The sequence below is a fragment of the Coregonus lavaretus genome (assembly GCF_964263955.1).
Source record: "Coregonus lavaretus genome assembly, chromosome: 32".
NCBI classification, from domain to species: Eukaryota; Metazoa; Chordata; class Actinopteri; order Salmoniformes; family Salmonidae; genus Coregonus; species Coregonus lavaretus.
The window spans coordinates 21,848,851-21,861,857 of record NC_140019.1 but is presented as its reverse complement, the minus strand read 5'-3'; the positions used below and the strand labels follow the sequence as shown (position 1 = coordinate 21,861,857).

The window sequence follows — 13,007 nt, the reverse complement described above, 5'->3', positions numbered from 1 at the left end:
GTATTTTCATTACTACCGGAAAGCGGCCCAATTCTGCCCTACATGCATTAGTTGGTGTGTTTCTCTGGACTTGTAGAATTTTCTAACAGAATTCTGCATGTAGGGCTTCAATTGGATGTTTGTCACACATTTTAAAGTCCAGTTTATTGAGTGGCCCCCAAACCTCACTTCCATAAAGAGCTATTGGTAGGATTACACTGTCAAATATTTTGGTCCAAATTCTAATTGGGATGTTGATTTTGAATAATTTCATTTTTATTGCATACAATGCTCTGCAGGCTTTTTCTTTGAGTGCATTCACTGCCATATTAAAGTTTCCTGACGCAGATATGGTCAGACCAAGGTATGTGTAATTTTTTGTGCGTTCAATTATGGTGTTGTTCAGGGTGAATTTATATTTGTGCTTCTGACATCTGTTTTTTTGGGGGAAGATCACAATTTTTGTTTTTTTGAAATTTACTGCCAGGGCCCAATTATGGCAATCTTGCTATAGAATGTTAATGTTCTGTTGAAGACCTTCTTTGGTTGGTGAGAGAAGTACCAAGTCATCAGCATATAGCAGGTATTTTACCTCTGTGTCAAATAGTGTGAGTCCTGGGGCTGGAGAATGGTCCAACATGTCTGCTAATTCATTAATATAAATGTTGAAAAGATTTGGACTCAAAATGCAGCCTTGTCTCACACCTCGACGTGTGAAAATAATTATGTTCTTTGGTTCTTGATTTTTATTGCACACTTGTTTTCTGTGTACATACATTTTATTAAATCATACACCTTACCAACAAGCCCACTTTGGATAATTTTGTAGAATAGCCCTTCATGCCAAATATAATCAAATGCTTTTTTAAATAATAATAATAATAATAATAATAATAATAATAATAATAATAATAATAATAATAATAATAATATGCCATTTAGCAGACGCTTTTATCCAAAGCGACTTACAGTCATGAGTGCATACATTTTTTTTTGTGTATGGGTGGTCCCGGGGATCGAACCCACTACCTTAGCGTTACAAGCGCCGTGCTCTACCAGCTGAGCTACAGAGGACTACGTCAATAAAGCAAGCTAAGATTTTGCCCTCTTTTTTTTGGGGTGGATGTGTTTATTAATTAGTGTGTGTAAGGTGTATGTATATATGGTCAGTAGTGCGATGGTTAGGGAGAAAGCCAATTTGACATTTACTTATAAAAAAAAATTCTTGAAGAAAGGTTTGAATTCTTGAATTAAAAATGCTACAGAAAACCTTTCCCAAGTTGCTGTTTACGCAAATTCCCTTGTAATTATTGGGGTCTGATTTGTCTCCACTTTTGTGGATAGGGGAGAAGAGCCCCTGGTTCCAGACATCAGGGAAGCAGCCAGAAGTTAAAACTATGTTGAACAACTTAAGCACAGCATTTTGCAATTCAGGTGTGCTGTTTTTCAGCATTTCATTTCTGATGTTATCTAGACCACAAGCCTTCTTTGATTTTATAGATTTGAGCTTTTCATTTAGTTCTTGTTGGGTTATTGAGTAATCTAATGGATTTTGGTTGTTTTTAATGACCGATTCAAGGATGTTCAATTTTTCTTGAATTTCTAATTGGTTCTGTTGTAAGTCTTTTTGTGGGATGTTTTTGTATAGATTATCAAAATACGTTTTCCAAATTCCTTCATCTTGTATGGCTAATTCTTGTGGCTTTGTCATGCTTAAATTGTTCCACATGTCCCAGAACTGATTTTGGTCAATTGCACTTTCAATTTCATAAGTGTCTTGTCGTATAATTAAATTTCTTGCGTTTCAGTGTATGTTTATACTGTTTCAGAGTTTCAAAGTATTCATAGCGTAGATCTGGGTTGTTTTGCTGCTTATGTTTTTCATTTGACATGTGTCTTAGGTGTTTTCTAATTGTTTTACATTCATTATCAAACCATTTTTCAGAAACATTTAGTTTTTTGTTTCTGATGTTGCATTTCTTTGGTTTTCTCAAATTTGCTTTCGGTGCTGCTTTTTGGAAAATGCAATTGATGTTTTGAGTAGCCAAATTGACACCTTCTTTGTTGTTTTGGTATTGTGAGTTATTGAAAAACTGTATAGAGTTCATCATTTCATTTGAGTTCAATGTTTCAATGAATCTCTCTGCACTGTTTTGAGCCCATCTGTACGATTGGTTAATGTTGTAGAGTTTATTGGGCTGTTTTTTTGAATGAATATTGCCGGTTAATTTCTTCAGAAACACGTTGATCTGACTGTGATCTGACAATGGTGTCTGTGGTCTGACAGTGAATGCACTAATGGAGGAGGGGTCAATGTCAGTGATGGCATAATCGACTACACTTGTCCCAAGAGCTGAGCAGTAAGTAAACTGACCTAAAGAGTCCCCTCTGATTCTACCATTAAGCATGTACAGGCCTAAGGCTCGACAGAGATGCACTACTCCTTCCCATTTTTGTTCAGTATTTGGTCAGGACTGTTTCTATTATTTATAATTGGGCTACTGTACAAGGAGGGGTGTCCAAATATGTGGTGGTTACCTCCCGCATCAGTGTAGTCAGGCTCAGAACCTGTTCTTGCATTGAAATCTCCACAAAGAAGCACTTAACCCTCTGCCTGAAATTGAATGATTTCTGTATGGAGATTGTCAAAAAACTGATCATCATAATATGATGAATCTGAGGGAGGAGCATAAGCTGCACATATGTATACATCATTGTCACAATAGATTGTACCTTTGTTAAGTTTTAACCAAATGTGATTAGTACCTTTTTTCATTTCATTCAGTGCTAAGTCCTGATTATGCCAAATGATGATTCCTCCTGAGTCAGCCCCGTTTAACATTTTTATGTTTGATTGATGGTAGTAAACTTTCTCTATAGCCTGAGGGACACTGAGTATCTATGTCTCCACGACACCATGTTTCCAGTAGGATTATGATGTCCTGTCCCTTGATGTTTTTAATCAATTCTGGATTTGTTGTTTTATGACCAAAATGTGAAGTGTACAGGCCCTGGATATTCCAAGAGCTGATAGTTAATGATCTCATTTATAATAAGTGATATTCACTGGTTTGAGTAAAGTACATTGAGAAAAAAAAAGATAATAATAATAGTTATATACAGTGGGGGGGAAAGTATTTAGTCAGCCATCAATTGTGCAAGTTCTCCCACTTAAAAAGATGAGAGAGGCCTGTAATTTTCATCATAAGTACACGTCAACTATGACAGACATATTGAGAAAAATAATTCCAGAAAATCACATTGTTGGATTTTTAATGAATTTATTTGCAAATTATGGTGGAAAATAAGTATTTGGTCACCTACAAACAAGCAAGATTTCTGGCTCTCACAGCCCTGTAACTTCTTCTTTAAGAGGCTCCTCTGTCCTCCACTCCTTACCTGTATTAATGGCACCTGTTTGAACTTGTTATCAGTATAAAAGACACCTGTCCACAACCTCAAACAGTCACACTCCAAACTCCACTATGGCCAAGACCAAAGAGCTGTCAAAGGACACCAGAAACAAAAGTGTAGACCTGCACCAGGCTGGGAAGACTGAATCTGCAATAGGTAAGCAGCTTGGTTTGAAGAAATCAACTGTGGGAGCAATTATTAGGAAATGGAAGACATACAAGACCACTGATAATCTCCCTCGATCTGGGGCTCCACGCAAGATCTCACCCCGTGGGGTCAAAATGATCACAAGAACGGTGAGCAAAAATCCCAGAACCACACGGGGGGGACCTAGTGAATTACCTGCAGAGAGCTGGGACCAAAGTAACAAAGCCTACCATCAGTAACACACTACGCCGCCAGGGACTCAAATCCTGCAGTGCCAGACGTGTCCCCCTGCTTAAGCCAGTACATGTCCAGGCCTGTCTGAAGTTTGCTAGAGTGCATTTGGATGATCCAGAAGAGGATTGGGAGAATGTCATATGGTCAGATGAAACCAAAATAGAACTTTTTGGTAAAAACTCAACTCGTCGTGTTTGGAGGACAAAGAATGCTGAGTTGCATCGGAAGAACACCATACCTACTGTGAAGCATGGGGGTGGAAACATCATGCTTTGGGGCTGTTTTTCTGCAAAGGGACCAGGACGACTGATCCGTGTAAAGGAAAGAATGAATGGGGCCATGTATCATGAGATTTTGAGTGAAAACCTCCTTCTATCAGCAAGGGCATTGAAGATGAAACGTGGCTGGGTCTTTCAGCATGACAATGATCCCAAACACACCGCCCGGGCAACGAAGGAGTGGCTTCGTAAGAAGCATTTCAAGGTCCTGGAGTGGCCTAGCCAGTATCCAGATCTCAACCCCATAGAAAATCTTTGGAGGGAGTTGAAAGTCTGTGTTGCCCAGCGACAGCCCCAAAACATCACTGCTCTAGAGGAGATCTGCATGGAGGAATGGGCCAAAATACCAGCAACAGTGTGTGAAAACCTTGTGAAGACTTACAGAAAACGTTTGACCTGTCTCATTGCCAACAAAGGGTATATAACAAATTATTGAGAAACTTTTTTGTTATAGACCAAATACTTATTTTCCACCATAATTTGCAAATAAATTCATAAAAAATCCTACAATGTGATTTTCTGGATTTTCTAATTTTGTCTATCATAGTTGACGTGTACCTATGATGAAAATTACAGGCCTCTCTCATCTTTTTAAGTGGGAGAACATGCACAATTGGTGGCTGACTAAATACTTTTTTTCCCCATTGTGTAATATATATATATATATACACTGTATATACACACACACACTTACACATCATTATAATACCAGTGCCAATAAAATAAAGGATAGTTGTAAACAAATGAATAAGAATGGCCCAAAAAATAAGTGCAATGCAATCTGTAACCCTGTGTGTGTGTGCGTGCGAATTAAAGGGTCTGTCTAGCCCAGTAGTCTGCATATTAGATGCAGTAGTTGGTGCACCTCTCCTATCTCTGATTGTTCTAGGTGTCTTTTGCCAGAGGTTACCTCAGCATATGTAGGCTGATGATCTGAATGATACATGGTGTGGACTGCATCATGTGCATCATGTGGTGTACTTCTCTGAAGGACAGTGTTCTGCCCGACCCTGGAGTAGTGGTCAGTGCTGTGTTGTGATGGGTCAGGTCCAGTAGAACTGTGTTGTGATGGGCCGGGTCTAGTAGAGCTGTGTTGTGATGGGCCTGGTCTGGTAGAGCTGTGTTGTGATGGGCCTGGTCTGGTAGAGCTGTGTTGTGATGGGCCTGGTCTGGTAAATCTGTGCTGTAATAAGCCGTGTCTGGCTCTTCTCTCCTGGGGATGGTGGGGGTACTGTTGTTTCAGAAGGTGGGGCAGGGGGGCTCTGTTGCTGGGGTGATGGGTGTGTGGGTCCCTGCCAAGTGTTGCATCCTTTAGGTCCTTGGCAAAGGTTCTGATACTGTCCTGATCAAGATGTACATTATCGTATAAATGTTCACATGTCAGAGTGGGGTGGTGAGCCGTTCTGACGTTGAGCAGTGAGGCACAGTGATCTGTTGATTTATTTTTTCGATCAACTTCCCTGGAAGTCTTTTCTTGGTAGGAGGGTGGACACAACTACACTGCTCAAAAAAAATAAAGGGAACACTTATAATAATATAATAATAATAATATGCCATTTAGCAGACGCTTTTATCCAAAGCGACTTACAGTCATGCGTGCATACATTTTTTTTTTGTGTTTGGGTGGTCCCGGGGATCGAACCCACTACCTTGGCGTTAGAAGTGCCGTGCTCCAGCAGTTGAGCTACAGAGGACCACTTAAACAACACAATGTAACTCCAAGTCAATCCCACTTCTGTGAAATCAAACTGTCCACTTAGGAAGCAACACTGATTGACAATACATTTCACATGCTGTTGTGCAAATGGAATAGACAACAGGTGGAAATTATAGGCAATTAGCAAGACACCCCCCAATAAAGGACTGGTTTTGCAGGTGGTGACCACAGACCACTTCTCAGTTCCTATGCTTCCTGGCTGATGTTTTGGTCACTTTTGAATGATGGCGGTGCTTTCACTCTAGTGGTAGCATGAGACAGAGTCTACAACCCACACAAGTGGCTCAGGTAGTGCTCTCATCCAGGATGGCACATCAATGCGAGCTGTGGCAAGAAGGTTTGCTGTGTCTGTCAGCGTAGTGTCTAGAGCATGGAGGCGCTACCAGGAGACAGGCCAGTACATCAGGAGACGTGGAGGAGGCCGTAGGAGGGCAACAACCCAGCAGCAGGACTGCTACCTCCGCCTTTGTGCAAGGAGGAGCAGGAGGAGCACTGCCAGAGCCCTGCAAAATGACCTCCAGCAGGCCACAAATGTGCATGTGTTTGCTCAAACGGTCAGAAACAGACTCCATGAGGGTGGTATGAGGGACCGACGTCCACAGGTGGGGGTTGTGCTTACAGCCCAACACTGTGCAGGACGTTTGGCATTTGCCAGAGAACACCAAGATTGGCAAATTCGCCAATGGTGCCCTGTGCTCTTCACAGATGAAAGCAGGTTCACACTGAGCACATGTGACAGATGTGACAGAGTCTGGAGACGCCGTGGAGAACATTCTGCTGCCTGCAACATCCTCCAGCATGACCGGTTTGGCGGTGGGTCAGTCATAGTGTGTGGTGGCATTTCTTTGGGGGGCCGCACAACCCTCCATGTGCTCGCCAGAGGTAGCCTGACTGCCATTAGGTACCGAGATGAGATCCTCAGACCCCTTGTGAGACCATATGCTGGTGCGGTTGGCCCTGGGTTCCTCCTAATGCAAGACAATGCTAGACCTCATGTGGCTGGAGTGTGTCAGCAGTTCCTGCAAGAGGAAGGCATTGATGCTATGGACTGGCCCGCCCGTTCCCCAGACCTGAATCCAATTGAGCACATCTGGGACATCATGTCTCGCTCCATCCACCAACGCCACGTTGCACCACAGACTGTCCAGGAGTTGGCGGATGCTTTAGTCCAGGTCTGGGAGGAGATCCCTCAGGAGACCATCTGCCACCTCATCAGGAGCATGCCCAGGCGTTGTAGGGAGGTCATACAGGCACGTGGAGGCCACACACACTACTGAGCCTCATTTTGACTTGTTTTAAGGACATTACATCAAAGTTGGATCAGCCTGTAGTGTGGTTTTCCACTTTAATTTTAAGGGTGACTCCAAATCCAGACCTCCATGGGTTGATAAATTTGATTTCCATTGATAGTTTTTGTGTGATTTTGTTGTCAGCACATTCAACTATGTAAAGACAAAAGTATTTAATAACATTATTTCATTCATTCAGATCTAGGATGTGTTATTTTAGTGTTCCCTTAATTTTTTTGAGCAGTGTATATTGGTTGTTGGGAACATAGCCTGTGCCCGTTCTTCCACTCTTCTCACTGCCCCAGATACATTTTCACCTTTGGCATGAAGGTTGTTTGTGCCAGTGTGGATGATGATGTTGTCGGGGGTGTCAATCCTGGTCTGACTGAGTAGCTGCATTGCACTGTCAGTTGTAGAACACCAGAACATATACACCTGGTGTCTAGGGAATAATCTTTCCTGGACTAAGAACTTCCAATTTGAATCAATAAGGATTGCAGTTGTGGGTATCTTTCACACACACTCTCTATTTTACACACTCACTCTCTCTCTCTCTCTCTCTCCCCATCTCTCTCTCTTTTACACACACACTCTCTCTTACACACTCACTCTCTTTTACACACTCTCTCTCTCTTTTACAAACAGTATCTCTCTCTCTCTCCCCATCTCTCTCTCCCATCTCTCTTGCTCTCTCTCACTCTCTCTCACACTCTCTCTCTCTCTCTTTTACACTCTCTCTCTCTCTCGTTCACACACACTCTCTCTTTTACACACTCTCTCTCTCTCTCTCTCTCTCATCTCTCTCTCTGTTTTACACACACTTACACACTAACTCTCTCTCTTTTACACACTCTCTCTCCCCATCTCTCTCACTCTCTCTCTTTTACACACACTCTCTCTCTCCATCTCTCTCTCTCTGTTTTACACACACTCTCTTTTACACACTCACTCTCTCTATTTTACACACTCTCTCTCCCCATCTCTCTCTCTCGCTCTTACACACACTCTCTCTCTCTCTCCCTATCTCTCTCTCCCCATCTCTCGCTCTCTTTTTCTCAACTGGTAATTGAATCGCACCTCCCATTCACCATTCAAGTGCAGGCAACATGCTATCAGCGTGTCACCCACCATTTTACAATGTAAACTGGATGCTGTATGCATTTGTCATAAAAGTGTGCATGCATGAAAGAGCATTATAACTCGGCCTGAAAAAACGCCCATCATTCACCGCTCTCATCAGGTGCGCTGTTTAGAAAGGTGTTTTCCTGCGAATTGCATTTTGGCAAATTATTGAAAATGATGTTTTATTGACTACTTCATTACAGGAGTTCTGTTAAGATGGATTAAAATAATCTAAATGTGATTTCTGTCATTCTGAGCACCGTGGGTGGACGCCCTAATGGGTTATGCACCCAATACATATGTGTCTGGTAAATTTTCTCAAATGGCCGGTAAAGTGAAATCTTCCCGGTCACGTTGTCCGCCGGCAAATTTTCCTAACGAACCCCCCCCCCCCCCCACACACACACCCCCTCTTGTCAGCTCCACCCCCTTCCACCACATCGTGTACATCCCCTGTCTATCTTTTAGTCAGTGCACCCCCATAGGAATCCAATCCAAGCTGAAATATGTAAAGGGAAAACACAGCATTATCTTGTTAATGGTGCTCTCCGATTATGCCTCACAGCACAATAACCAGTAAATAAATAAGAGAATACAAATCCTCAAATCCTCGGTTCTCTAATTAGCAGCAGTAGCCGGGGATAAAACAATTAAAAGGGTGGGGGAAAAAGCGCTAGAGAGACAGAAAGAGAGAGAGCCCCTGCAGCGAACAATCATCCTCAAGAGGAGTAGAATCTTCAGTAGTTCAGATGCTCATCTACTATTCTGCTTGTCTGAGGGGGGATGAAAAACAATCTGCCCAAATCCAGCGGACAAAAGTCATAGCAGCACAGAGACACTTGAGACAAATGGCTACAGTGACTTTAATCATTCTCCAGAACTGTTACTGTATTTCTATAAACAATGTGTTGGCGTGTGGCATCACACATGAAACTATGTAATAAGCAGGTTGCACTGCATTAAAAATGAGCCACCTGCCACGTGGGGCTTTCAGCAGTTTGATCCTAGAATGCACTCTCCTGCTTCACAGTCCTCCAAACCGTATCAGGAAAGAAGGGCTGAATATTGACAGCTAATGATGCTTATTGCACTGTGTGTACTGTTACAACATGTAGTCAAAAACCCACACCATTGGTTGTGTAGATCCAGCTATACTGTACAGTGGGGGGAAAAAGGACGACACCATGTTTCCAGTAGGATTATGATGTCCTGTCCCTTGATGTTTTTAATCAATTCTGGATTTGTTGTTTTATAACCAAAATAGAGTACAGGCCCTGGATATTCCAAGAGCTGATAGTTAATGATCTCATTTATAATAAGTGATATTCACTGGTTTGAGTAAAGTACATTGAGAAAAAAAAAAGATAATAATAATAATAGTTATATACAGTGGGGGAAAAAAGTATTTAGTCAGCCATCAATTGTGCAAGTTCTCCCACTTAAAACGATGAGAGAGGCCTGTAATTTTCATCATAGGTACACGTCAACTATGACAGACAAATTGAGAAAAAGAAATCCAGAAAATCACATTGTAGGATTTTTAATGAATTTATTTGCAAATTATGGTGGAAAATAAGTATTTGGTCAATAACAAAAGTTAGTGTTTTACTGATGGCAGACTTTGTTACTTTGGTCCCAGCTCTCTGCAGGTCATTCCCTAGGTCCCCCCGTGTGGTTCTGGGATTTTTGCTCACCATTCTTGTGATCATTTTGACCCCACGGGGTGAGATCTTGCGTGGAGCCCCAGATCGAGGGAGATTATCAGTGATCTTGTATGTCTTCCATTTCCTAATAATTGCTCCCACAGTTGATTTCTTCAAACCAAGCTGCTTACCTATTGCAGATTCAGTCTTCCCAGCCTGGTGCAGGTCTACAATTTTGTTTCTGGTGTCCTTTGACAGCTCTTTGGTCTTGGCCATAGTGGCGTTTGGAGTGTGACTGTTTGAGGTTGTGGACAGGTGTCTTTTATACTGATAACAAGTTCAAACAGGTGCCATTAATACAGGTAACGAGTGGAGGACAGAGGAGCCTCTTAAAGAAGAAGTTACAGGTCTGTGAGAGCCAGAAATCTTGCTTGTTTGTAGGTGACCAAATACTTATTTTCCACCATAATTTGCTAATAAATTCATAAAAAATCCTACAATGTGATTTTCTGGATTTTTTTTCTCTCAATTTGTCTGTCATAGTTGACGTGTACCTATGATGAAAATTACAGGCCTCTCATCTTTTTAAGTGGGAGAACTCGCACAATTGGTGGCTGACTAAATACTTTTTTCCCCACTGTATGTCTCAAACACAAATGAATGGAAAAGATACAGTGCATTCAGAAAGTATTCATATCCCTTGACTTGTTCCACATTTTGTTGTTACAGCCTGAATTCAAAATTGATTAAGTATTTTTTTTTTTCTTCACCCATCTAAACTCAAAACCCATAATGACAAAGTGAAAACATGTTTATAGAAATGTTTGCACATTTATTGAAAATAAAATACGGAAATATATCTATTTTCCGTAAGTATTCACACCCCTTTGCTATGACACTCCAATTTGAGCTCAGGTGCATCCAATTTCATTTGATCATCCTTGGGATGTCACTACAACTTGATTGGAGTCCACCTGTGGCCAATTCAATTGTTTGGACATGATTTAGAAAGAAACACACCTGTCTATAGAAGGTCCCACAGTTGACAGTGCATGTCAGAGTAGAAACTATAACATGAAGTCCAAGGAACTGTCCGTAGATCTCCGAGATAGAATTGTGATGAGGCATATATCTGGGGAATTTCTAGAGTGTTGGACGTTTACAAGAGAAAAGTGGTCTCCATCATTGAGAAATTGAAAAAATATGGAACTACCCAGACTCTGCCTAGAGCTGGCCATCTGACCAAACTGAGCAACCGGGCAAGAAGGACAGGTCAGGGAGGTGACCAAGAACCCAATGACCACTCTAACAGAACTACAGGGTTCCTTGGCTGAGATGGGAGAACCTGCCAGTAGGACAACAGTCTCTACAGCGCTTCACCAATCTGGGCTTTATGGGAGGGTGGCCAGATAGAAGCCATTCCTGAGAAAAAGGCCCATGACAGCATGCCTGGAGTTTGCAAAAAGGCACATGAAAGACCTGAGATCATAAGACAAAATATTCTGTGATCTGATGAGACAAAACTGTAACTCTTAGGCCTGAATGCAAAAAGCTAAGTTTGGAGAAAACCAGGCACAGCTCATCACCCGTCTAACACGATCCCTACCGTGAAGCATGATGGTGGCAGCATACTGCTATAGCGATGCTTTTCAGCTGCAGGGACTGGGAGACTGGTAAGGATAGAGGGAGCAATGAATGGAACCAAATACAGGCAAATCATTGATGAGAACCTGCTTCAGAGTGCAAATGACCTTAGACTAGGGCGAAGATTTACGTTCCAACAGGACAATGACCCCAAGCATACAGCCAAAGCAATACTGGAATAGCTTCAGAACAAGAATGTGAAAGTCCTTGAGTGGCCCAGCCAAAGCCCAGACTTGAATCCCAATGAAACTAACTTAACAGAGATCTACAAGGAACAGAAAATCTGCAAGGAAGAATGTGAGAAAATCCCCAAATCCAGATGTGCAAAGCTGATACAGACATACCCAAGACGACTCAACGTTGTAATCGCCGCCAAAGATGCTTTTACACAAAGTATTGACTCAGGGGTGTGAATACTTATGTAAATTAGATATTTCTGTATGAATTCAGGCTGTAACACAACATAATGTGGAATAAGTCAAGGGGTATGAATACTGATGGCACTGTAGGCACCGAATAAAATGAATATTTGAACGGGGTCTTACAGTATATTGATAACATTCTGCACGTTAACTATTGCATGTGTATAAAGAAAACGTTTCCACCTTACCTCTCCCTCTGAACTCCATTGAGCCCCCTGCCTTCCTCCTGCGTGACCTTTCCCAAATCAAAGGCAACCATGTCAGGAAATTTGACCGTCAAGGTTTATTTAACATCAGAGCAAATCCCTTTTTAGTTGTATGCGTGTCTCCTATGTTTTTATAGAAACCAGCTCAAACTGAAACTGTCAGGGACCCGGAAAATGTAGACAATGTCCTCGGTAACCAAATATCTCTATTGGCAGTGCTGAATGAAAGGTAAGTGTGCCTGTCAACAACGCTTGAGTTATTAGTACCAGACTTGACTGTGGACTGTGAAACAAGGGTTTATTGAATGTGGATCATTGGTTCCACTAAATAACAAGACCCACTACCCTGGAACGACTCTTTCAAATTTGGATTAAAGGTTTTCTGGAACTCTGCCGTATTCAGAGAGTGTTAAAACAAGGTTGTCTGTCCCCTCTCTCCACTCTAGAATGCTAATTGACCACATTTCTGAAACAAATTAATCAATAGAGTTACGATGTGAATTAGTTACTCAAGTAATTTCCATTAATACCAGTGACGAGTCAACGACGTCCAAAGCAGAAATAGAATTCTGAATACCCACGGTAAACAAAATCGAGCAACAAAACCTATTAGGCCGGAATACATTATTATATTATTACATTATTACAAAACACAATCACAGATGCACATTTCTCCTGATTGTTTTCCTTCTACTCAATTCCTCAAAGTGATCATGTAATCCCAAATATAATAATAATATAAATAAAGTACAGATGATTTTATTTTAATCATCTGTAATACGACTTTGTAAACATCTATCAGATTTTGTTTATGGGGCACGGGCAAAGTAACTCTTATTTGAGGAGCCAAGAGGCATCGTTGTGATTGGAGCGCTATGCAATCGCTAATGAGCACAGGTTTAATTAAAAAGT

At 41.6% G+C, this 13,007-nt stretch overlaps 1 protein-coding gene across 1 annotated transcript in view; it reads left to right on the top strand.

Moving 5' to 3' along the window:
* The window catches only part of LOC311107464 (platelet-derived growth factor C-like), an 80,716-nt gene that overhangs the window by 44,590 nt on the left and 23,119 nt on the right, over positions 1-13,007 (top strand). The window lies entirely within an intron of this gene.